The sequence below is a fragment of the Mustelus asterias genome, chromosome 13, assembly GCF_964213995.1.
Source record: "Mustelus asterias chromosome 13, sMusAst1.hap1.1, whole genome shotgun sequence".
Taxonomy (NCBI): Eukaryota; Metazoa; Chordata; class Chondrichthyes; order Carcharhiniformes; family Triakidae; genus Mustelus; species Mustelus asterias.
Window position 1 is genome coordinate 56,817,382 of NC_135813.1, and position 27,861 is coordinate 56,845,242.

The 27,861-nt window shown below is 44.9% G+C and overlaps 1 protein-coding gene across 1 annotated transcript in view; it reads right to left on the minus strand.

Annotated features, from left to right (window-relative positions):
- Positions 1-12,996: 12,996 nt before the first annotated feature.
- The window catches only part of LOC144502648 (uncharacterized), a 217,417-nt gene continuing 202,552 nt past the window's right edge, over positions 12,997-27,861 (minus strand). Inside the window, exon 13 of the transcript XR_013499372.1 lies at positions 12,997-13,016. The gene's annotated coding sequence lies outside the window, so the exon portion shown is untranslated. The remainder of the gene's footprint in view (positions 13,017-27,861) is intronic.

Below are 27,861 nucleotides of genomic sequence, written 5' to 3' on the forward strand. Positions count from 1 at the left end.
GTCAGAGGTAGGTTCTTTACTCAGAGAGTAGTAAGGGTGTGGAATGCCCTGTCTGCAGCAGTAGTGGACTCGCCAACATTAAGGGCATTTAAATGGTCATTGGATAAACATATGGATGATATTGGAATAGTGTAGGTTAGATGGGCTTTAGATTGGTTTCACTGGTCGGCGCAACATCGAGGGCTGAAGGGCCTGTACTGCGCTGTAATGTTCTATGGATCAAAGACGTAACTTTATTTGACCAGCAGCTGCTAGGAGATCATCAGAGGGTCGAGTCTGCTCTCGGGTGGAGCAGCCAGACCTCTCCTAATAGATCTGACCGTTACAATTCAAAACAGATCAATTATAGGTTTTCTTATCAATCATTCCTGCCTTATGTTAGCTTAAAATCAATCATCCTTAATATGCACATATCAATAATAATCCCTGTCATGCACCTCAGCATTTTACCATCCAGCATAATGATATCTCATCTGTCCATGAAATCCAGACGCTAACTCCCATCTTGGCTAAAGTCACTTCCCCATTGCCAGGTTACTCTAGATGCTCACTATAGGGGTCAAAGTGAATGTTCCCACCGGATCATTACCAAACTGGACAAACATGTGATCATGTGTCCTGGCACATTTCCATCCTAAGTCTGGACAATGAATACAACTATTCATAAAGTTACAATATGTGTTCCTGCATAAGAAACCTTCTGATATGAATTTTGCTAACTACAGGGTTCCCAAGACTTTGGTTCTGAACGATTCACATTTACCATCACACCTTGCGGTAACTTGCCTTCGTCTAAAGTGAACAATAATTCATACAATACTTAAAATACATTTAAAATATCAGCATATCTGTTTTAATCATAATTACTTGTTTAATTCTCTTACTGCATTCACATGTGTGTAACCAATTCTCCTGTTAGCTTACAGTCTTGTTTTAAGAATCATTTAACTCTTTGCTAGTAATTCTGTCAGTGTCTTAATGTGTACTGTCTGAAAACCTTATTGATTCATTAGAAATTTCCCACATCAGACACCCAGAGGTCTTGAAAGATGTTATACAAAAATGCAAGTCCTTCTTCCAATTCTGAGGGGGTGCCCATTGATGTTCGCTGTTAGTGGGTGTTGAAGAGTTTGAGCAAGGCAGACATCCAGGAAAATGAAGCAGAAGATTTTCTGATGTCCCAATCCAGCCTCCTTTACATTTGCTTTACCTCCTGCTTGAGGCACAAGGTCACTACCCAATGTTACACTGAAAGTAGATGCAAACTATGCCCTTCTGTGTTGTACTATTCGTTGATTTTACAGTGCATCTGCATTTCCTTTCTGTCATGCTTTGTATCCGGGAAATACACTAAACGCAAAACAGGATAATCAAGATGGAGTAGGGAGCCACTGCTAAACACATGCAAAGCAGACGGGCGGCACGGTAGCACAGTGGTTAGCACTGCTGCTTCATAGCTCCAGGGACCTGGGTTCGATTCCCGGCTTGGGTCACTGTCTGTGTGGAGTTTGCACATTCTCCTCGTGTCTGCGTGGGTTTCCTCCGGGTGCTCCGGTTTCCTCCCACAGTCCAAAGATGTGCGGGTTAGGTTGATTGGCCATGCTAAAATTGCCCCTTAGTCCTGAGATGCGTAGGTTAGAGGGATTAGCGGGGTGAATATGTGGGGGTTACTGGAATAGGGCCTGGGTGGGATTGTGGTCGGTGCAGACTCGATGGGCCGAATGGCCTCTTTCTGCACTGTAGGGTTTCTATGATTTCTATGATTCAGATCATATAGACGGAGCAGAGATCACAGATTGTTGGTGTGATATCTAATTGCACAAGAACAAGAGAGAAGAGTGCGTTCACACCCGTGCATTTTCTTTCCTGCACTGCTAAAGTCAGGGTTCACCTGGTGAAGCTGTGAAAGGAGGACTTCTATTTATATTCAACCTCTCAAAAACATCCCAAGACTAACTACAGGGTTCCCAGGACTTTGGTTCTGAACTATTCACATTTACCATCACACCTTGCGGTAACTTGCGTTCATCTAAAGTGAACAATAATTCATACAATACTTAAAATACATTTAAAATATCAGCATATATGTTTTAATCATAATTACATGTTTAATTCTCTTACTGCATTCACGTGTGTAACCAATTCTCCTCACATTGGGTAGTGACCTTGTGTCTCAAGCAGGAGGTAAAGCAAATGTAAATGAGACTGGATTGGGACATAAGAACATAAGAAATAGGAGCAGGAGTAGGCCATCTAGCCCCTCGAGCCTGCCCCGCCATTCAATAAGATCATGGCTGATCTGATAGTGGTTTAGTTCCACTTACCCGCCAGCTCCCCATAACCCTTAATTCCCTTATTGATCAGAAATCTATCTACCTGTGACTTAAACATATTTAACGAGGTAGCCTCCACTGCTTCAATGGGCAGAGAATTCCAGAGATTCACTACCCTCTGAGAGAAGAAGTTCCTCCTCAACTCTGTTCTAAACTGACTCCCCCTTATTTTGAGGCTGTGTCCTCTAGTTCTTGTCTCCTTTCTAAGTGGAAAGAGTCTCTCTGCCTCTACCCTGTCTAGCCCCTTCATTATCCTATATGTCTCTATAAGATTTCCCCTCAGCCTTCTAAACTCCAACGAGTACAGGCCCAATCTACTCAATCTCTCCTCATAAGCTAACCCCCTCATCTCCGGTATCAACCTGGTGAACCTTCTCTGTACTCCCTCCAAGGCCAATATATCCTTCCGCAAATAAGGGGACCAAAATTGCACACAGTACTCCAGTTGCGGTCTCACCAATGCCTTGTACAATTGCAGCAAGACCTCCCTGCTTTTATACTCCATCCCCTTCGCGATAAAGGCCAACATTCCATTTGCCTTCTTGATCACCTGCTGCACCTGCAGACTGAGTTTTTGCGATTCATGCACAAGAACCCCCAGGTCCCTCTGCACAGTAGCATGATGTAATTTTGCACCATTTAAATAATAGTCCATTTTACTATTATTCTTTCCAAAGTGGATAACCTCACACTCGTCAACATTATACTCCATCTGCCAGATCCTCGCCCACTCACTTAGCCTATCCAAATCTCTCTGCAGACTTTCCGCATCCTCCACGCAATTCGCTTTCCCACATCAGAAAATCTCCTGCTTCATTTTCCTGGATGTCTGCCTTGCTCAAACTCTTCAACACCCACTAACAGCGAACATCAATGGGCACCCCCTCAGAATGGGAAGAAGGACTTGCATTTTTGTATAACATCTTTCAAGACCTCTGGGTGTCTGATGTGGGAAATTTCTGATGAATCAATAAGGTTTTCAGACAGTAGACATTAAGACACTGACAGAATTCATGTACAATTAATTAACAACTACAACCATTTCTGCACAGTAAAATTCCACAAAATAAAATGGCAGAGATGGAAAATTAATCAATTCTTTGTTAATAAACACTCAACATCTACCACTTAGAAGCACAAAGGCAACAGGCGCATGGAAACGGCATCACCTGCAGGTTCCCCTCCAAGTCACTCACCATCCTGACTTGGAAATATATCACCGCTCCTTCACTGTCACTGGGCCAAAATCCTGGAACTCCCTTCCCAGCAGTGCTGTGGGTGTACCTACACCACATGGACTGCAGTGGTTCAAGAAGGCAGTTCACCACCATCTTCTCCAGGATAATTAGGAATGGGAAATAAATGCTGGCCCAACCAGCGAGGTCTACATCCTGAGAAAGACAAAAAACATTGTTATTGTTGATTGAGGGACGCTGAAAAAGATACTGGCCTCACTGATCTCTTTTGAGTAATGTCATGGGATCTTAAGTATTCTGAATCAATGGAACAGGCAGGCAAAGGCTTGGCTTAACAATGTTGGTGCTGCAATTCAGCAATCTCAAGAGTGCTCTGGTCAGGAAGCTGCAGGCCAACGAATCTTGACTTTTGAACTCTTTAGATTGACCATACATAGCAATTTTTCACTTGAAGTACCTAGCCTCGGATACTGGATTCTCAGAACTGCCCTGCCTGTAGACCTGTCAACACTGTGACTCGAGTTTTTCTCTCTCATCTATATCATAGAACAGTTACAGCACAGAAGGAGGCCATTCGTCCCCCCAAGTCTCTTTGCAAGAGCAACTCAACTCATCCCACTCCACCACCCACCGCCCCCCCCCCCCCCCCCTTTTTCCATCATAACCTAACAAATGTTTTCACTTCTGGTGCTAATTCAATTCTCTTTTGAAAGCCATGATTAAATCTGCCTTCACCACACTCTCAGCCAGCAGCATGGTGGCACAGTGGCGGGTGGCACAGTGGTTAGCACTGCTGCCTCACAGCGCCAGGGGCCCGGGTTCGGTTCCCGGCTTGGGTCACTGTGTGGAGTATGCACGTTCTCCCGTGTCTGCATGGGTTTCCTCCGGGTGCTCTGGTTTCCTCCCACAATCCGAAAGATGCAGGTTAGGTGTATTGGCCATGCTAAATTCTCCCTCAGTGTACCCGAACAGGCGCCGGAGTGTGGCGACTAGGAGATTTTCAGAGTGACTTCATTGCAGTGTGAATGATACTAATAAATAAATGTTAAAACTTCAAACAGTATCTTCTAGATCATAACCACTCACGGTGTAAAACAGTTTCCTCATGTTGTCCCTAGACTTTTGCCAATCACCTTAAATCTGTGTCACCTGGTTCTTGACCTTTCTGCCAGTGGAACCAGTTTCCTTTTACACTGTGTAGTCCTCTCATGATTTTCAAATTTTCCTCAACCTTCACTGCCTTAAGGAAAACAACCCTAGCTTCTCGAATCTGCCCCTGTAACTGATGTCCCTCTTCCTTGGAATTATTCCTGTAAATCTTTTCTGCATCACTTTAAAAGCCCTAAAGTGCAGTGCCCAGAATTGGACACAATAGTCTAGTTGAGACCACAACAGTATTTTTTAAAGGTCCATCATAACTATCTTACTTTTGTACTCTCTATAGGTGCAATTTTCCTGTCCCCCTGCCACGGGAATTGTAGCGGGCCTGGGGAGGTGCGGTGGGAGGACTATGCAAAGGTCTGTTGACCTCGGGTGGAATTTTTCAGTCTTGGGGTCAGCGTGGCCAGAAAATCCTGCCCCATATTTCTGCTTACAAAGCTGAGGAACCAGTAAAAATATTTAATCACATTCTCAACCTGCCCTGCCACTTGCAACAATTTATGCATATTTGTCCACGTCTCTCTGTTTCTATGCCCATTTTAGAATTCAGCCCTTTAATTTGTATTGTTTCTCTTCTTCCTACCAAAATATATCACCTAATTTTTTGGCATTACATTTCATCTGCCATGTGTCTGCCCATTACACCAGCGTGTTTATATCCTCATGAAGTCTATCGCTATCCTCCTCACAGTTCACTATACTTCCAAATTTTGTATCATCTGTATGTTTTGAAATTATGCTCTGTACCCCATACTCTATAAGTCATTAATCTAGATCAATAGAAGCAATGGTCCGAATACCACCTACTAGGGAGCCATACAGTATTGCTTCCTCCAGTCTGAAAAACAACCATTCAACTCAGCCGATTTCATGTGCATCTTGCCACTGTCCTTTTATTTAATCAACTTCAACTTTGCTCATTATTCCCTTCTGTAGCATTTTATCGAATACCTTTTGGAAAAGCACTGTGGGTGTACCAAGGCAATGGACTACAGCAGTTCAAGAAGGCAGCTCACAATCGCCTTCTCACTAAGGATGGACAATAAATGCTGGTCTAGCCAGCGACGCCCACAACCTGTGAAAGATTAAAGGAAAAAGAAGTTGATATACATCTCGGATGAGGGGCTTATCTTATGAAGAAATGTTGAGCAGGTTGGGCCTATACTCTTGGAATTTAAAAGATTGAAAGGTCAACTTATTGAAATGTGTAAGATCCTGAGGGGAGATACTGGGAAGATGTTTTCACTTAGACAGACTGGAACGAAGGAACACATTTTAAGAATAAGAGGTCTACTGTTTAAGATGGCGATAAGGAGATTTTTTTCACTTAAAGAGTCGCCAGCGTGTGGGATTCTCTTCCCCAGAAAGAAGTGGAGGTTGGGTCATTGAATTTATTCAATGCAGAGTTAAACAGATTTTTGATAGACAAGGGAGTCGAGGATTTGGGGAGGGGGTGGGGGCGGTGCGGAGGGGGCGAAGAGAGACACAGAGAGAGGGCGGATGGCAAGGTGGAGTTGAGACCACAACTAGCCCAGCCATGATCTTATTGAATGCAGAGCAGGCTCAAAGGGCTGAATATCTTACTTAGAAACCCAGAAACGTAAGAAATGGGAGCGGGAGTAAGTCTGTTACTTAGTCTTCTGTTCCTCTCCTATGTTTCTACCACACCAACTGCATTACATTCATAAATCTTCCCTGTTCCTTTATCAAAAAACTTCAATCAAGTTAGTTAAACACTATTCATTCATGTGTGTTCTTCCCAAAGGGAGATCCTTGGCTAACTGTCTGCTGGTGCTTCATTTTGAGCTGTTTTATTGGCAGTATTTTGCCAGTGGTGGTTTGCCTCAGCTGGAATGGGAATCAAACCGGTGCTGCTGGCATTGCTCTGAATCTCACGCTGGCCATCTTGCCAACTGAGCTAACCAGTCCCTCAAACACAATTAGCCTTTGAAATATCCACAGGGACTTTCCTTAATTAATCCACATCTGTCCAAGTGGTATTTTGTCCCACTTTAACTAATTGGCCCCTCCACTCCACTTACTTTCTTTTTACTGTTTATATGCCGAAAGGAGACTTTTGGATTGCTTTTCACATTACCTGCTATTATTTTCTCATACTCTATTTCTTTTCTCAGTTCCCGTCTGAGCTTTCTACATTCAGCCTGGTGCTATCAATCTGACACCCTTTTCCTTCTTCACCTTATTCTCTATCCCTCTCATCATTCAAGAAGTTCTGATTTTGGTTGCCCTCCCACTCCCCCTCTTGGGAGGGCATATAAACTGTTCCCAAACTCTCTCCTTTTTAAAACAGCCCATTGTTCCATTACAGTTTTGCCTGACAGTCAATTTACCCATGACAGACCTGTTCTCAACCTACTGAAGTTGGCAAGCCTCCAATTAAATATTTTTACTCTAGATAGTTTCTCGTCCTTTTGTGTAGCTAATCGAGACATATGTTACGTTGAGCACAATTTCCTAAATGTTCCCCTGACACTTGATCCACTCGACCCATCTCATTCCCCAGGACCAGGAACAGCAATGCCTTCTTCCTTGTTGGTGAGGAAAAGTACTGATCAAGAAAATTTGCCTGAATGCACTGCAGAAGTTCTTCTCCCCTTCTGCCCAAAGCATTATTACTACCAAGTCTATATAATAATAACTGAAATACCATTATCACCACTGTATGGTTCTTGGATCTCTCTGTAATACCCTTACAAATTTGTTCTTCTGTATCTTTCCCACCAGTTGGTGTTGTATAAAATACACCTAATATTGCAATGATACCTCTGTTGTTTCCCAACTCTAACCAAATGGATCCTGTCCTTGAGCCCTCTTGGCCATCCTCTCTCTCTCCAGCACTGTAATATTCTCCTTCGGTAGTACTGCCATACTCCCTTTCTTTGCTTCCCTATTGTTCCTGACCACCCAATATCCAGGAATATTTAGCACCCAGTCCTGCCCTTTTTTGAGCCAGATATCACCATGACATCACATTCCCATGTTGCTATTTGCACTTGCAACTCACCGATCTTATTTACTGCACTTTGTGCACTTACAGTTATGCACTGTAAACTTAAATTAGTTCTAGTTAGTTTTCTCTTGGTCTGATCCCAACTAGTACCTTGCTATTTCTTACCTTAGTATTATTTGTATCTCTCAATCCTTTGTGCACCTTGTTTTCCTTCCTAAAGTTACACACTGGTTCCCATCCCCCTACTAAGCTAATTTCCCGATGTGGAGATGCCGGCGTTGGACTAGGGTAAACACAGTGAGAAGTCTCACAACACCAGGTTAAAGTCCAACAGGTTTATTTGGTAGCAAAAGCCACTAGCTTTCGGAACAGGCTGTTCCTTCGTCAGGTGGGTGGGAGTTCTGATCACAAACAGTTTGTGATCAGAACTCCCATCCACCTGACGAAGGAACAGCCTGTTCCGAAAGCTAGTGGCTTTTGCTACCAAATAAACCTGTTGGACTTTAACCTGGTGTTGTTAGACTCCTTACTAAGCTAATTTCCCAACAGCACGAGCAAACCACACTGGCCTCGGCTCTGTTGAGGTGCAACTTGTCATTCTTGTGCAAGTTCCACCTCACCAAAAACTGGTCACGTTGTCCCAGGAAACTAAAGCCCTCCCTCCTGTGCAATCTCTTGAGCCACGTATTCATCTGCTCTATCCTCCCAATTCTATAGTCACGTGGCAACAGGAGCAATCCAGAGATTATTACCTTTGAAGTCCAGTTTATTTGTCTCCTTCCTCAATCCCAAAAATCTGCCTGCAGGATCCCTTCCCTGTTTCTACTTATATTGTTTGTACCAATATGAATCATGACTCTGGCTATTCACCTTTCCCCTCAGAATACTCAGTGACCTCCTTGACCCTGGCACCAGGGAAATACCATACCATACTGTCTGTTCTCCTAACTACTGTGTCCTCTTATCACTCTTGCTTTCCCAATCTTCCTCCTGCATCGCCATCCCCCTGTACAGTTGAACCAGCCGTGGTGACGGATGCCATGGTGCATGACCAACAACTTGGAGCTGTGGTTCTGGATGAAGCGCGCACAATGACAGAGGGTCAATTTAACCTGGGTTAGGAACGCCCTGCTGAGACTCCCTCGTGGCCTGTCTGAAGGACAGTACTTTTGAAAATGTAGCACTCCCTCAGTATTACACTGAAGGAGGAGGAAAAGATTCAAGACAGGGAAACAAAGAGAATCATTGCTTTAGAAAGAGGCTAACAGTACCGAGACTGGAGATGTTTTCATGGCTCTTGGTCATGTGGGCCAATGGGGAAAAATGTGTAAGTTTGTGATTATATCTGGACATGTTGAAATTTCTTTGTATAACATGCTATATATTTTATTTTATGGGAGTATGGACTGGATGAAGAATGCTGTGTGTTTCAGAGAATTACTTTTTGCTGTCATGCAGGAGAAAGATTTTGGGGGGAGTTGGGAAAAGGTTTAGGGAAAAAAGTTTTGAGAGATAACAAAATTAGAAATAGCTGAATGGAAAGCAGAGCTACAGTGGCACAGTGGTTAGCACAGCTGCCTCACAGCGCCAGAGATCCAGGTTTGATTCCCGGCTTGGGTCACTGTCTGTGTGGAGTTTGCACATTCTCCCGTGTCTGCGTGGGTTTCCTCAGGATGTTCCGGTTTCCTCCCACAGTCCAAAAGATGTGCTAGTTAGGTGCATTGACCATGCTAAATTCTCCCTCAGTGTACCCGAACAGGTGCCGGAGAGTGAAGACTCAGGGATTTTCACAGTAATTTCATTGCAGTGTTAATGTAAGCCAACTTGTGACACTAATAAATGAACTTTAAACGGTGAAGAAGAATGCTGCTTGATGTTCATAGTATTGAGTACAAACACAAAACATTTTGTTCCTTGTGGAAAGATTGCTCCAACAATTTTTCTAGCTGTGTGGCCTTATGTGGCAAGGTTCATGGAGAAAAATGGCTTTCACTCCCTGTAATTCTGTCCGTTTGTCTCTCAATCCAATTTCTTCAGTCTTTTTTTCTGTTTGTATGGCTGTACAACTTTTGCACTCCCCTCATTACAGCCTCTGTGGCTGTTTGACCATCCCCTTTTCCCACTCTTTCTGTAAGTCTTTCCATTCTTTTCTCTCTTTTACATGTTTCTTCGTGCCTCTCCAACAATTCTCTCGTTCAGTAGCAAATACTGCAGATGCTGGAAATCATCATGGGATTCCAGGCCAGAGGTGGCAGGAAGAGTCACGGACTGGGCGTTTGTGGGACGGGTGGGATAAGGAGGGGTCAGAGGCAAGGGCAGACAGGTGGCTTTGCCCAATAACAAGTGATCCCTTGGGATGCTCCTGGTAAACCAGGCATGGCTTGCTGGGCAACATCCGAGTGAGTATGAAAGCCATACAGCCCCCAATTTTACTAAATCACCACTAAATTGCAATGGGCTCCAGCATAATGGGAGTCAATTATCTTATCAGTGAAACAAATCCCACCACTGCAGACCAATAATCCCCAGTCTCTTTTGCTCTCCCATTTCATCACAGCATTCATTGAGAGATTGATGCATGGCCTCTCCCACAATTAAATGGGCTTGACACCATTTTCCCATCCATTAAATCCAGCCCAAGAAGTGTCTCTTTATATGTGCTCAAGTAACCATCTAATCAATACCCTCTACCTTTATATACTTAACCTCAATTGATCCAATTAGCATCTAGAATCGTAGAGCACATGGGATTGGGGGTAATATACTGGCATAGATTGAAGATTAGTTAATTAATGGAAAGCAGACAGTAGGAATAGATCTCCATTCTCAGGTTGACAAGCTGTGACTATTGGGTACTGTAAGATTGAGTACTTGGGCCCCAGCTGTCCACAATCTATATCAATGATTTGCTTCAGCTGATGGCGAATGGCCATGAAAATCCTCAAGTAAATCCCAAACATTATCAACAAGGGCATCAAGACACATGCAAAGGAATTATAGTACACCATGTAGTCCATGGTAACCACCTCTTCAAAGAGACAGGCGACCATCCCCTCCCTGCACTCGTCCGTCTTGTTCACATTCATCTTCAGCTGGCAGTTGGATTTATTCCAGCCCAGCATCGGGGTCAGGCCAATCATAAAGGAGAGCAGCCAGCAGATACAGATGATGCCTCTCGCTCGCTGACCGGTCACTAAGCTGTTATATCTGGAATGACAGGAAAACCTTCTGTCAATTCATCATCGCAAACATTTCAACTGTATGTTTCAACATTAACATCGACCAACCTTTCTTTAAAAAACCTGACATTTCTTACTTGCTGTTAATCAAAAACTCCCATTGACAATCACCAACAACCTCTTGGATAGGTGCTGGCCCCTTGCGGGGGTGAATGTCACAGCACCCCACACCCAACAACAGCAATGCATCACTCCTTGGACTGGATTTTTTCCGCCCTCTCCGGACAGCCTGGGAGGTGGGGGCTCCAGAGGGTGGGATGGGGATAGGGAGGGGGAGGGTGTGGGATGGTTGGTGTGGGTGGAGGATGGTGTGGACGGGGTGGGGAGGGTGGTGTGGACAGAGTGGGGCTAAATGTGTTGTGATATCGCTTTAAGAGCAGCATTCCTTTAAGAAGCTCAACATGCAGATCAGCCAAGTATCTGAGTGTCATCATGTGACCAGAAACCACAGTCTCTAGCTGGAATGTTATGGCCATTCACGCGGGATTTTCCCAAACTGCTGCAGTGAACTGAAACTTGGCTGGCCGCCAAATTCTCCGACTTCACTGCATCGTGACTGTGGCATGAACGGCCAGTAAGATCGTGCACTCTGCACAGTACTACCTTAGACATATCTCCTTGTGTTACATGTAGATAGCACAAGGATATCAATACAAAATATTTCTAAGTTTGACAGAAAACTAGGTGGGAATGTGTGTTGTGAGGATGATGCAAAGAGGCTTCAAGGGCATTTAGACAGCTAAGTGAGTGGGCATGATCATGGCAGATGGAATATTATGTGGAAAAGTGTGAAAGTATCCACTTTGATTGAAGGAATGGAGATACAGAGTATTTCTTAAATGATGAGTGATTGAGAAGTGTTGCTATCCAAAGGGATCTGGGTATCCTTGTTCATAAGTCACTGAAAGACAACATGCGGGTGTAGCAAGCAATTAGGAAGGCAAATTGTGTGTTGGCCTTTATTGGAGGAGGATTTGAGTACAGGAGTAAAAATGTCTTTCTTCAATTGCATGGACGCTTGGTGAGACCACACCTGGAGCATGGTGTGCAGTTTTGGTCCCCTTTCTGAAGGAAGAATATATTTGCCACAAGAGGGAGTACAGCAGAGGTTCACTAGACCAGCGTTTTCCAATCTTTGCAAGCTGCGGAACTCCTAGTGACCTGACAAAAGCATCAGCGAACCCCAAACATTCTCATAATGTCGCTGCCCCTTTTTGCTGTGAAATTGGTGTGAACACAGAAATCCAATGTAAACAAGTCTTTTCTAGCGATATCTGTGCGTTTATTAGGAATGAGGAAGAGGCACACAGTCACTAATACATCCTCCAGCTCCATTAACCCTCACATTAACCCCTGGCCAAGCCACCTTCCCATAGCCCCTTAACATTAACCCCTGGCCAAGCCCCTTAACATTAACCCCTGGCCAAGCCCCTTAACATTAACCCCTGGCCAAGCCCCTTAACATTAACCCCTGGCCAAGCCCCTTAACATTAACCCCTGGCCAAGCCCCTTAACATTAACCCCTGGCCAAGCCCCTTAACATTAATCCCTGGAAGTAGAACCCACTTTAGGAAGGGATAATCTGGTAATAATTTAAAAGTTCTCTTATTAACAAAATGAAGTTTTAGCTTTGGTCATTTTTAGTGGGAGGAGTGATGCTGCATAACTGATTCTCATATTGGACACATACACCTCTCACACACACACACCTCTCTCACACACATACATGCACTCTCACATGCACACACACACATCCCTCTCTCTCACACATGCTCACCCCTCTCTCACACACATACACCCAACCCTCTCTCATGCACACTCACCCTTTTCTCAAACTCCTGCGCCCCCTCACACACATACTCACTCCTCTCTCACACACTTACCACTATCACACACACTCAACCTTCTTCCTCACGCACACTCAACTTTCTCTGACATGCTCACACTCACCACACTCTCTCATACTCATCACTCTCTCACATACTCACCCTCTCTCTAACACACACTCACCCATCTCTCTCACACACATTCACACCTCTTGCTCACACACTCACCTCTCTCTGTCACTCACACTCAATCTCTCACATACACTTGCCTCACACACACACACACGACACTAATAATATTCCAAAAGTATTAAATAATCAAGGAGCAGAAGTGGGGAGGAAATAAATGCAATCACTAGAGAAAAAGTACTAAGGAAACTAATGGGCCTAAAGGCTGATAAGTCCCCTGATGGATTGTATCCCAGGATATTAATGGAAGTAGCTACACAACTGGTGAATGCACTGGTAGCAATCTTCCAATAATCCTTAATTTCTAGAAAAGTCCCAGAATATTGAAAAATGGCCAAGATAAGACAAAAACAAGTAAATATAGGTCAGTTAGCTTAACTTCTATCATTGGGGAAATGTTAGCGTTCATTATAAAGGCTGTAATAGCAGAGCATTACGAACTATAAAATCCCTACAACGTAGGAGGCCATTTGACCCATCGAGTCTGCACCGACTCTCCAAAAAAGCATCTTACCCAGGCCTGCCTGCCACCATGCTGTTTAGCATGGCCAATCCATATGAACTGCACATCCTTGGATTGTGGGAGGAAACCGGAGCACTTGGCGGAAACCCACGCAGACGTGGGAGAATGTGCAAACTCCACACAGACAGTTACCAAGGCCGGAATCAAGCCCAGGTCCCTGGCACTATGAGGCAGCAGTGCTAACCACAGTGTCATCGTGCTACCGTAAGTGTTTAATATAATTAAGCAGAGTCAGCTTGGCTTCATGAAGGAGAAATCATGTCTAACAAACTTATTAGAATTCTTTGAGATGGTAATGAGCAGGATAGATAAAGGAGAACCAATGGATGTAATATACTTGGATTTCCAAAAAGTGTTTGATAAAGTACTGCACAAAAGGTGCTTAATAAGATAAGAGCCTATTGTGTTGGGGGTAGTATGTTAACATGGATAGAGGATTGACTAACTGATAGAAGACTGAGAGTTGGGATAAGAGGTACATTTTCAGGATGGCAACCTGTAACTAGTGGAGTGCCGCAGGGATCAGTGCTGGGGCCACAATTATTTACAATATATATTAATGACTTGGACAAGGGAAGTGAGTGTCCTCTTGCCAAGTTTGCAGATAACACAAAAATAGGTGGAAGGCAAGCAGGGAGGATGACAGAATCTACAGAGAGATACAGACAGGTTAGGTGAGTGGGCAAAAACATGGCAGCTGGAATATAATGTGGAAAATGTGAAACTATGCACTTTGGTAGAAAGAATAAAGGGGTTGAATATTATTTAAATAGAGAAAGACGGCAGAAAGCTGCAGCACAGAGAGATTTGGGGGTCCTCGTGCATAAATCGCAAAAAGCTAGCGTGAGAGTTCTGCAGGTAAATGGAATGTTGGCCTTTATTTCAAAGGGAATGAAGTATAAAAGTAGGGAAGTCTTGCTAAAACTATAGAAGGGACTAGTTAGACCACACCTGGAATACTGTGAACAGTTTTGATCCCCTTATAAGGGGAGATACACTGGCATTGGAGGCAGTCCAGAGAAGGTTCACTAGGTTGATCCCAGGTATGGAGGGATTCTCTTATGAGGAGAGGTTAAGTTTAGAAGAATGCGAGGTGACCTTATTGAGATATATCGGATTCTCGGGGTTTGACAGGGTGGATGCTGAGAGCTTGTTTCCTCTTGTGGGAGAGTCTAGGACCAGAGGGCAGAATCTCAGAGTAAGGGGTCGCCCATTTAAGACAGAGATGAGGAGGAATTTCTTCTCTCAGAGGGTAGTGAATCTATGGAATTCTTTACCGCAGAGAGCTGTAGAGGCTGGGTCGTTAAGTATGTTCAAGGCTGAGATAGACAGATTTTTAATTAGTAAGGAAATCAAGGATAAGGGGATAAGGCAGGAAAGTGGAGTTGAGGATTATTATTTCAGATCAGTCATGATCTCATTGAATGGCGGAGCAGACTCGATGGGCCGAATGGCCTACTTCTGCTCCTACGTCTTATGGTCTCATCCACACACACACACACACACACACACACACATCCTCACACACATACACATCCTCGCACACACACACACACACACACACACACACACACATCCTCACACACATACATACTCACATGTCCTCACACACACACACATCCTCGCGCACACACACATCCTCGCACACACACACACACACATCCTCGCACACACACATCCTCGCACACACACATCCTCGCACACACGCACACACATCCTCGCACACACACACACATCCTCGCGCACACACACACACACACACACACATCCTCGCGCACACACACACACATACATCCTCACACACATACACACACATCCTCACACACATACACACTCACATGTCCTCACACACACACATCCTCGCACACACACATCCTCGCACACACACATCCTCGCACACACACATCCTCGCACACACATACACATACATCCTCGCACACACGCACACACATCCTCGCACACACGCACACACATCCTCGCACACACACACACACACATCCTCGCACACACACACACACATCCTCGCACACACACATCCTCACACACACACATCCTCACACACACATCCTCGCGCACACGCACACATCCTCACACACACGCATCCTCGCACACACACACACACACGCGCACACACACATCCTCGCACACACATCCTTGCACACACATGCACGCACGCACACATCCTCGCACACATGCACACATCCTTGCACACACACACATACATCCATCCTCACACACACACACACATCCTCGCGCACACACACACATCCTCACACACACACACACACACGCACACATCCTCGCGCACACACACATACACACATCCTTGCACACACACACACACACACATACATCCATCCTCACACACACACACACACATCCTCGCACACACACACATCCTTGCACACACACATCCTTGCACACACACACACACACATCCTCGCACACACACACGCACGCACACATCCTCGCACACATGCACACACACATCCTTGCACACACACATCCTTGCACACACACATCCTCGCACACACACATACACACACATCCTCGCACACATCCTCACACACACACACACACATCCTCACACACACATCCTCACACACACACATCCTCACACACACACATCCTCACACACACACACACATCCTCACACACACACATCCACACACACACACACACACACACATACACATCCTCACACACACACACACATACACATCCTCACACACACACATCCTCACACACACACATCCTCACACACACACATCCTCACACACACACATCCTCACACACACACACATCCTCGCACACATCCTCGCACACATCCTCGCACACATCCTCGCACACATCCTCGCACACATCCACACACACATCCTCGCACACATCCTCACACACACCCTCACACACACATCCTCACACACACATCCTCACACACACATCCTCACACACACACATCCACACACACACACACACCCTCACACACACACACACACACATCCTCACACACACATCCTCACACACACATCCTCACACACACACATCCTCGCACACACACACACATACACATCCTCACACACACGCACACACATCCTCACACACACATCCTCACACACACGTCCTCACACACACACACATCCTCACACACACACACACACACACACATCCTCACACACACACACACACACACACATCCTCACACACACGCACACACACATCCTCACACACACACACACACACATCCTCACACACACACACACACACATCCTCACACACACGCACACACACATCCTCACACACACGCACACACACATCCTCACACACACGTACACACATCCTCACACACCCATACACACACACACACATCCTCGCACACACACACACATCCTCACACACATATACACACACGCACATCCTCACACACATATACACACACGCACATGCTCATCCTTGCACACACACACACACACTCATCCTCACACACACTCAGCTTTTGCCGAGGCTCAAACACGCATCCCGCCCCCCCCCCACCCCGCGCAGCCTCTCCTCGCCGCCACCTCCTCTCATCGCATTTTGCCGCTGGCTCCCACTGCCAGATCAATGCTTGAAGTTGGTCACGAACTTTTCTGCCCTCATTGAAACTTACAAAATTATTAGCAGGCTCGACAGGGTAGATGCAGAAAGCATGTTTTCTCTGGCTGCTCTAGAACCAGGAAGCACAGCCGCAAAATTAGGGGAAAGCCATTTAGGCTTTCTTCACTCAGAGGACAGTGAATGTGTGGAAGCTGAACATGTTCAAGCCAAAATCTAATTGAATGAGAGAGCAGGCTCAAGCGGCTTAATGGGCCTATACCCTGTTCCTATGTTCTTAACATCTGGATAGATTATTTGTGGACATCTCTTTAACCTCAGCATTTTTATGTCTAACCGCTATGAAGATTTATAATGCAAATTATTTTCTGCAACTAATTAATTCCAGCCAACATAGCTGAAGCACCATCACCACAACGACAGCAGCAGTTGTGGAGGTGGCCCACCAATAGCTTTAAAGGGCAGCCAAAGATTCGGCCCCGCCGGAATCCGGAGAACAAATGAAAAATGTCAGTTTCCTCCTGATCGTGCTTCCTGCATGTATTTGAACAGCCTGCCCATTACTGTGCACAATAAACATTTCACTGGCATTTTCCTGGAACTGCTACCCTTTGTTTTGAAAGAAAAGCCATAGTTTGGTTTCTGATATTCATTTTTAAATTTTAATTTTTCCTCTGGGAGGAAATATCTGCAGAATCTATCAAGCGTATTGCAAGATCCCTTCCTCCCTGATGCTTTTATAATACGTTGAACAAGAGGCCAAAACAAGTCTGTTGGAATTAAAAGGGTAATTATTTGTTTGCATAAGGCAGCTGGTGAGTAAGCGAAGCAAAAACACAGAAGTACCTGGCCTCTTCTCTAGCCTGGCAGAGAGTGTCATGGCTCCATTACGTTTCTGCACCACTGCCAGTGACAGCTCCAAACCGCTTGGAATATGGCAAGTGGCAAGTACCTGTTTCACACTGCACGTCTTTATCGATGCCTATGCCAATACGGTGGCAGCACATTTCCCACTCAGCAGGCTGGGCTCAGAGATGGGGAAGAGCTAAAGGTAGCCCTACCAGCCAGGTGCCAGTTCCTCTGCTCCATCCAGTGGGCTGGGGGGCCAGTGCTCCAGGCAGACCTGTGGACTGCTGAACCTCGCTAGGCTGACATGTGGTTTGGAAAGCTGCACCAAATGGCAAACATCCAATGTGATTTTCCCCCGGGATGGCTAACTAGTGACTAGAGAGAGGACTCGACATCCAAGTAACTCCGGCAGGCAAGATCTCAAAGCTGGAGGGCCAACCAGATGCCTTCCGGCTGGAAAGGAATCTTTTTATTCGTGTCACGAGAAAACACTGCAATGAAGTTACTGTGAAAATCCCCTAGTCACCACACTCCGGGGCCTGTTCGGGTACACTGAGGGAGAATTTAGCATGGCCAATGCATCTAACCAAGACGCCTTTTGGACTGTGGGAGGAAACCGGAGCACCCAGAGGAAACCCACGCAGACACGGGAAGAATGTGCAGACTCTGCACGAACAGTGACCCAAACCGGGAATCGAACCCAGGTCCCTGGCGCTGTGAGGCAGCAGTGCCAACCACCATGCCACCCATAGTGACACTGTGCCGCAGGTAATTCAGAGAGACAGTGCCCCAAAAAGGGAGGTGCCCTCTCTCGAATTTTTAAAAATTTGACCCAGTAATGAGGCCATCATTGTGTGGGTGGAGAGTGGGAGCCCCTCCGTAGGGCAGCCTGTGATTGCTGTGGTACCCATTGACAGGGCGGGTCTGCCTGCCCGCCACCACCGATCCTCCTGGCTCTGTCTCCAGAAGACCATCTCCAGGCATCTAAACTAGCAGCCCCCATCTGTGGAAGCCTGCAGGCTTTCTGGAAAATCCGAGTGGCATGTGGGCAGGTAGTCCTGCCGAACCCCTCCATCCTTCAGGATGAAATCATAGAACCAGCATGTGCCAGTGCAGCTGTTTTCAGCTCCTGGTCACCTCCAATCCTAGCCCTGGTGAGGCCTAAAATTCAGGCCCAGGATGTGTGCACACTCACAGCCCACCATATTGGATGTTTTTGTGTCCGTTTTATACCTGTTAAACAAGCACAGTGTCTTTGAATTTCTACCTCACAACTTTTAAAGTCTTACGTAATAACTAATTCCAACGAGCCAACCTTGGCGTGCACTAGTAGAGCACTTCCCAAAGTCACACACTCCCAGTCTCAGTTGTACAGCATTTGGCCGAGAGTGAGCAATTTTGCAATATTTTCTTCCAATGTGTGCCAAGGAGCGACAGATGGGAAGTTTTACTCCATAACCTCCCAGTATTCCATGTGGATTTTCACTATTCCCTTTCTGCAGTTTCCCTCCTCTAAGTGGGAGCAACAATGCCGCCAATACTATTAACTGTGGCCCAACCAACACCAGAACCTTATTATAATACTCAATTCCCCACTGCAATAAAACCCACAATCACCTTTGTCTACCGACATATGACCTTTTCTATCCAGCATCAAAAGGTCATGGTTTAGCATCTCCTTCGATGTTCCTATTTGCTCAGTACACCTTTTTCCCTGAAGGTACTGACTCTTATTTACGTACAATTTTATCAGGTCCTGTAGCTCTTATTCATTAGTCAATTTGATAATTCATTTTGGTGGGTATTTTTATTCTTAGGGGGAATGTGGGTATTGCATTTGTATTGCCCATCTCTAATTGCCTTTGAGAAGATGTTGATGAGCCACCTTCTTGAACTGCTGCAGTCCATTTGATGTAGGTACATCCACAGTGCTGTTAAGGAGGGATCCCAAGATTTTGACCACGCGACAGTGAAGGAACAACGATATAGTTTCAACTCGGGGTGGTGTGTGGCTTATCAGGGAATTTGCAGGTGGTGGTGTTCCCATGCATCTAGTCCCCTTGTCCTTCGTGGTGGGAGAGGTTGCGGGTTTGGAAGGTGCTATTGAAGAACCTCTCAATCCCTGACTTAATCCAGTGTCACAACTCTTCAACACTTTGTATATGCCTCAGGTTGTCAGTATGAATATATGTAGAATTTCATAGAATCATACAGCATAGAAAGGGGCATGTGGCATATTGTGTCTGTTCTTTGGAAGAGTTATCCAATTAGTCCCAGTCCAATCTGCACGTTCACATATTCTAGCACATGCTTTCAAAAGGGTACCACAGGGTTGGTCAACAAAATGAAGGAGATAGTTATCGATTTCAGGAAGTATAGTGGTGGACATGCCCCTGTCTACATCAATGGGGGTGAAGTAGAAAGGGTCGAGAGCTTCAAGTTTCTAGGTGTCCAGATCATCAACAACCTGTCCTGGTCCCTCCATGCCCATGCTAAGGTTAAGAAAGCCCACCAACGCCTCTACTTTCTCAGGAGGCTAAGGAAATTTGGCATGTCAGCTACGATTCTCACTAACCTTTACAGATGCACCATAGAAAGCATTAATTCTGGTTGTATCACAGCTTCGTATGGCTCCCACTCTGTCCAAGACAGTAATAAACTACAAAGGGTTGTGAACAAAGCCCATTCCATCACGCAAACCAAACTGCCATCCATTGACTCTTCTATACTTCCCGCTGCTTCGGAAAAGCAGTCAGCATAATCAAGGACCCCACACACCACGGACATACTCTTCTACCTTTTTCCGTCGGGAAAAAGATACAAAAGTCTGAGATTACGTACCAACCGACTCAAGAACAGCTTCTTCCCTGCTGCATCAGACTTTTGAATGGACCTACCTCACATTAAGTTGATCTTTCTCTACACCCTAGCTATGACTGTAACACTACATTCTGCACTCTCGCCTTTCCTTCTCTATGTACGGTATGCTTTGTATAGCACGCAAGAAACAATACTTTTCACTGTATCCCAATACGTGACAATATTAAATCAAATCACGAAGTAGAAAGGGCCGAGAGCTTCAAGTTTTTAGATGTCCAGATCACCAACAACCTGTCCTGGTCCCGCCATGCTGACACTATAGTTAAGAAAGCCCACCAACGCCTCTACTTTCTCAGAAGACTAAGGAAATTTGGCATGTCAGCTACGACTCTCACCAACTTTTACAGATGCACCATAGAAAGCATTCTTTCTGGTTATACCACAGCTTGGTACGGCTCCTGCTCTGCCCAAGACCGCAAGGAACTACAAAAGATCGTGAATGTAGCCCAATCCATCACGCAAACCAGTCTCCCATCCATTGACTCTGTCTATACTTTCCGATGCCTCGGCAAAGCAGCCAGCATAATTAAGGACCCCACGCACCCTGGATATTCTCTCTTCCACCTTCTTCCTTCGGGAAAAAGATACAAAGGTCTGAGGTCACGTACCAACCGACTCAAGAACAGCTTCTTCCCTGCTACGACTTTTGAATGGACTTACCTTGCATTAAGTTGATCTTTCTCTACACCCTGGCTATGACTGTAACACTACATTCTGCACTCTCTCGTTTCCTTCTCTATGAACGGTATGTTTTGTCTGTATAGTGCGCAAGAAACAATACTTTTCACTGTATGCTAATAAATGTAACAAAAATAAATCAAATCAAATCATGAAAAATATGAGAGCATGTGTAGCGAGGACGCAAATAGCTGAATGGATAGGAAATTAATTATAAAATCAAAGCAGAGAATAGGGGTAAAGCATACTTACTCTGACTGGAGGAAGGTACGGAGCAGCATAAGGATCAGAACTGAGACCATTGTTAGTCATCATTTACATGATTGATTTGGACTTAAGGAGATGATTTTGGTAGGAAAAATGGAATAATCACACAGCTCAGAAAATAAAAACTCAATGGCTCCCTAAACCTCGGCCTCCCCTCATCCCCTACACCCACTCCCTGTGCCCCTCAGATCCCAATGCCATGAATGCCCCACAGATCCCCTATGCCATCTCCATGTCACTTCAGATATCTCATGCCCTCAAAGTCCCCTCATGTTTTCTCCATGCCTCCTCAGAACTCCATGCCCCCTCAGACCCCAAATGCCACCCTATGCCCCCTGTATCCTCCCTTGTTAATGGGAACTATTTTGCATGCAGCTGTAAAGAAACTAAACCCGGGGCACTGTATTCAAACTTTCATTCAAAGATCTGTTATTGATACTACGAATGGATTTTTCCATTGAAAAAAACCTTTAAGTGACCTTTAAGTTGTATAGACAGACAACCATGTACTCTGAAAGCATATCAAATGCTGACTATTATAGCAAGCTGATAAAATGTTCTGTCCATCCCCCTGGACTGCAGTGTCAACCAGCCCGAAGCATTTGAGACTCAGTCAAACGTTCATAATGGACACGGCTATCACAATATTGTTACAACTCCCAGAGCCTGAAATTGAAAGAACAAATGGTGTCTTCTCCATTTCAAAATGGATTGCATGTGAATCAGTGAATGAGTACAGATATTCAAATTTCTTATTCCTTTCAAACACAAAAGGTTTTTTTCTGACAGTCGAAGCTGTATGCATATTTAAATTCCTGACAAGCATGACACAGAGAGTTTACCAACACATATTTCTACATTTTTGAATGCATTCTGACACTTTATCCAATGGAAAAGGTACTGTAATGCATGTCAACACTTACACAATGATAGGTGTGTAATGGTTAACTTACCTTTGCAGAACAGAGCCTTATGCTGAATCACTGCTTTAAAACATGTCTAGATTTCAATGCAGCATTGAATTGTGTCATTTGATGGTTTGGAAACATTTTACCCATAGTTTTCAGAATTTCCCCGACTCCTCATCGGGTTTTCCCCAGTGATCACAAACTCTCAAAGTAAGTGAATTTTTCTAAGGCTTTCAAAACCTGCACCAGCACAGGAAAATAGTGCAAATTACTCATCCTCTCAAACTAAAAGTTGGTTGGCACCTCACCAATGTGAATATCTGTACTCTTTCACTGATTCACATGCAATCCATTTTGAAATGGAGAAGACAGCGATAACACACTGGGGCAGCATTGATGAGTGCAGAATGGCACCTCCACCTCAAGCTTGAGCATCCCAGAACTAATGACCGCTGCTGGAGCTAGAGACAGTCTCCACCAAGAAGTGAAAATGTTTCGTGGACTTCAAGCAAGCTGTAGGGTTTAGGAGATGGGGTGAGGGGGGTGGGGTGGGGAGGACGAGGACGAGGGAGGAGGGGCATGGCTGGGAGACCCTGCAAAGGAGGTGTGGAGAAAAGCAGTGGGGAGGGGATGGACAAAGAGGGGTACCATCTCAGGGGATGCCCTCAATGAGCAAGGGAGGCAGCCCCCGCTTTCTTGTCTGATAACTATCCGCAGTATCAAAGTTGCTGGGCTTCTTGCTTTGCTTTCACCTTTCCCTGATGACAAAGGAATTGTGGCAGATATGGAATAAGGGCCTTCCATGACGGTTAGTTATCCACTTAAGGGCCTCAATAGGTATAAGAGCAGTGTTGGGTGGGGGAAGCGGTGATGGCTGATGCCTTACCTGCCTTGGTAATATGCGGGAGAGGTCAGAGTGGGCAGGAGGGCAGCAGGCTGGCCATGAGCTTTATTTTACATTCTATGTCTTCAAATACACCAGCAAGGTGGCTGTAAAATTCAACCCAAGATAATTAGTAATAAATTCACTCGAGAAGTAAGGAGAAGTTTTACTCAAAGGATGGTTAGAATGTGGAACTCATTACCATAATGACAAATGACTAAGATGCTTTCAAAATGGAACTGGATGAATACATGAGAGAAAAGAAAATAAATATGCTGAAATGCTGAGATCGGTTGATGGAAATGTATGTGGATTGTAAAGACAAGCACAAACTGGTTGGGCCAAATGGCCTGTTTCTGTTCAGTATATTCCATGTAATTCCACTCTTGGATAGCCGTAAGGAATGGGAATAGTTGGCTTTCCCTTCTTTAGTGCAGTGACTCTTAGACGATGATTCCAACAAAGCTTGGCTGAGATCAAGTAATAATGAGACTTTGTGTTTTGTTTGGCTCTGTCCTACTCAATCCAGAGAGGTCTTGTGACACTGTGGATGTTGTCCCTGCCTCTGGGTCACAAGCTCTGCGTTCGAGTCCCACTGGCCAGGAAGTTGTGTGTAACCCGGTTATCAACCTGTAAATCCTACCAATGTGACCATGGCAGGAGTGAGAACAGGAGAATCTCCTGGTCAGACATGTCTGATGTGGAGTGGCGCCCCTCAAGCTACAGTGGCTGATGGCGTGTTCCAGGAAAAATTATCTAAAGATATAGATTTAACACATTCTTTGTCAGCTTCATTGCCATTGGTGTGGGAAGAAAGAATTAGAAGACTCAATCCAGCATATTTACCTAATAAGATGTTAATTTTAACTAAGCTGCTATAGTGATTCCCTTTAATGCTTTGGAGCATTGCTAAAATTCTAATATTTTCACTCACAAGCACAATCTGCTGTTTGGCAAATGCACACAATAATTCGGGCAAATATTTATTACTCCTGGATGAACATGAAATATTTCTTCACTCATCAGTTCTGTGCTATGGGAAGTGATCTGGCACATTGGAATCCCCTGTTTGGAATAGAAATTTGTCTATCTGGGTCAACTGAATTGCGACATCTGTGACCAGATGTTCCATCCCTATTAGTTTGGATAACAACAAGGACCTTCACAAAACAAATGTCTCCAGTTCCAAGTAGGGCTGCAAATCCTAACATGTTACAGGAGGTTACATCAGATAACTTCCTACAGCCAGTCTCTTTGATTAGACATTTGCTGGCACTTGCTAACTCCCAGGTGGTTATAAAGGTGGCAGCCTTGGTTCAGTGGATAGCACCCATGTCTCTGAGAGGTTGTGCGTTGTTGTGTTGCCCTACCCTAGAGTTATAAGCATGAAATCTAGTCTGACACTCCAGTGCTGGAACATAGGAATAGGAGTAGGTCATTCAGCCCATCGAGTCTGCTCCGCCATTCAATAAGATCATGGCTGATCATCTACTTCAATGTCCTTATCCCTCACTATCCTCATATCTCTTTATGTCATTGGTATTTAGAAGTCTGTAAATCTCTACTTTAAACAGAACTTCCATAGCACCTGGGGTAGAGAATTCCAAACATTCACGCCTCTCTGAGTAAAATAATTTCTTCTTATCTTGGTATTAAGTGGCTTCCTTCTTATTTTGAAATTATGTCCCCTGGTTCTAGACTCCCCAACCAGGGAAAACACCTTACCGGCGTCTCTCCCTTTTGTTAGGGTGCTGGACCAGAACTCCAAGTTACCTGATGACACCAGACTAGACCCCAACAATTTTTCTATTTTGACATAAATGTGAGGGTAGGATGATTCGCTCCAGAGTAATTCCACTGACAAATTAGGGATCTTTTATAGTAAAATAAACTTTATTCAATAACACAATTTAAGTATAACAAATAAAGCAGCTTAACTATGAACAGTTGAACAAAATGTAAAAATGAAAAGGAAGCAACTTTAATTTCTAATTTATTGTTTTTCAGTTCCAAATAAGCAACATATTCCACTTACAGACTTAAATGCCTTTGGGCCACTGCATTGGGCAATGTATTGTTTTCTTTTAAAAATGAATTCACTTTATCTTTTTCTGATCTTTCACCTTCAGGCATAAACCTTGTTGGGATGGCTAGGCAAGACCTGGATGTTGGTGAGGACCCTAGCCTGAGCTATGGTGATTCCTCCGGCAGCCAGTTGAGCTCCTTGTCATTGCTGACGGCGTGAGCTGCAGGTTGTGGAGGATGATATGAATCATCTTGTGGTTCCAGGGCCACATTGCCCACCCAGCTCCTGGGTCTCAGAGATCAGGTATTCAAGACCAGTGGCCAATTAGAGGGGGCATTCAGGAAAGCAATTCCAGAATTTTGACTCAGCAGCAGTGAAGGAATGGCGAGTTAGGGTGATATGTGGCTTGCAGAAGAATCTGTAGGTGGTGATGTCTCCATGCGTCTACTTCCCCTGTCATTCTAGGTGATAGAGGTCATGGGTATGGAAGGTGCTGTCACAGAGCCTTGATGAGTAGTTAGCTTTCTTAATCCCTAATATACTTTTAAATTTACTTCTCAGTGGTGCTACATTTACTTTGTTAATTACATCGTTGACTATTTCTTTACTGTACCACTTCCCCTACCCTTGGCACAGTGTCCTTTTCCCCAGAGTTGGCGAAGACATTATTCCCTTGAATTCCCAAGTGCTTCCAATTACTAATGATTGCTTCCAAATGAGGAAGACAGCTTCCATGACCTTGACAAGCAGTTACGCCTTTCAAGTAGTCTTGAGAGCTTTTAATAATGCTCATTAAAGGGATTTTTTTCATTATGAAGGAACATTAATTTTGTGAATGAATACTCATTCCAAATTACACCATTTGAAGTCAGATAAGCATTGAATGCTCATGAACTTTTATTTTTATTCATTCATGGGACATGGGTGTTGCTGGCCGGCCAGCATTTATTGCCCATCTCTGGTTGCTCTTGAGAAGGTGGTGGTGAGCTGCCTTCTTGAATCGCTGCAGTCCATGTTCTGTGGGTTGACCCATAATGCCGTTAGGGAGGGAATTCCAGGATTTTGACCCAGCGACTGCAAAGGAACGGCGATATATTTCCAAGTGAAGATGGTGAGTGGCTTGGAGGGAAACTTTATCTGCTGCCCTTGTCCTTCTTGGTGAAAGTGGCTGTGGGTTTGGAAGGTGCTGTCTAAGGATCTTTGGTGAATTGCTGCGGTGCATCTTGTAGATAGTACACACTGCTGCTACTGAGCATTGGTGGTGGAGGGATTGAATGTTTGTAGATGTGGTGTCAATCAAGCGGGCTGCTTTGTCCTGGATGGTGTCAAGCTTCTTGAGTGTTGTTGGAGTTGCACCCATCCAGGCAAGTGGGGAGTATTCCATCACACTCCCGATTTGTGCTTTGGGGAGTCAGGAGGTGAGTTATTCACTGCAATATTCTTAGCCTCTGACCTGCTCTTGTAGCCACTGTGTTTATATGGTGAGTCCATTTGAGTTTCTGGTCAATGGTAAACCCAAGGATGTTGACAGTGGGGGATTCAGTGATGGTAACACCATTGAATGTCAAAGTGCATGGTTAGAGTGTCTCTTATTGGTGGCGGTCATTGCCTGGCATTTGTGTGGCGCGAATGTTACTTGCCACTTGTCAGCCCAAGCCTGGATATTGTCCAAGTCTTGTTGCATTTGAACATGGACTGCTTCACTATCTGAGGAGTCACGAATGGTGCTCAACATTGTGCAATCATCGGCGAACATCCCCACTTCTGTCCTTATGACGGTGGGAAGGTCATTGATGAAGCAGCTGAAGATGGTTGGGCCTAGGACACTGCCCTGAGGGATTCCTGCAGAGATGTCCTGGAGCTGAGATGACTGACCCTCCACAACCATAACAATCTTTCTATGTACCAGGAATGACTCCAATCAGTGGAGAGTTTGCCCCTTGATGCCACACTCGGTCGAATGTGGCTTTGATGTCAAGGGCAGTCACTGTCCCCTCACCTCTGGCATTCAGCTCTTTGGTCCATGTTTGAACTAAGGCTGCAATGAGAACCGGAGCTGAGTGACCCTGGCAAAACCCAAACTGCGTCACTGAGCAGATTATTGCTGAGCAGGTGCTGCTTGATAGCACTGTCAATGAGCCCTTCTATCACTTTACTGATGATCGAGAGTAATGGTGTTATATTTATTTATCTTATAAATGCTGAAGAACACCAGACATTTCAGATAGGGATAGGGATTTAACATTTCATCCAAAGACCATTTCACCAGCTCCGAGAGTGCAGTGTTGCCTCAGTACGACCAGTCTAGTTTACAAGCTCAAGTCTCTGAGGGGGGGTGCTT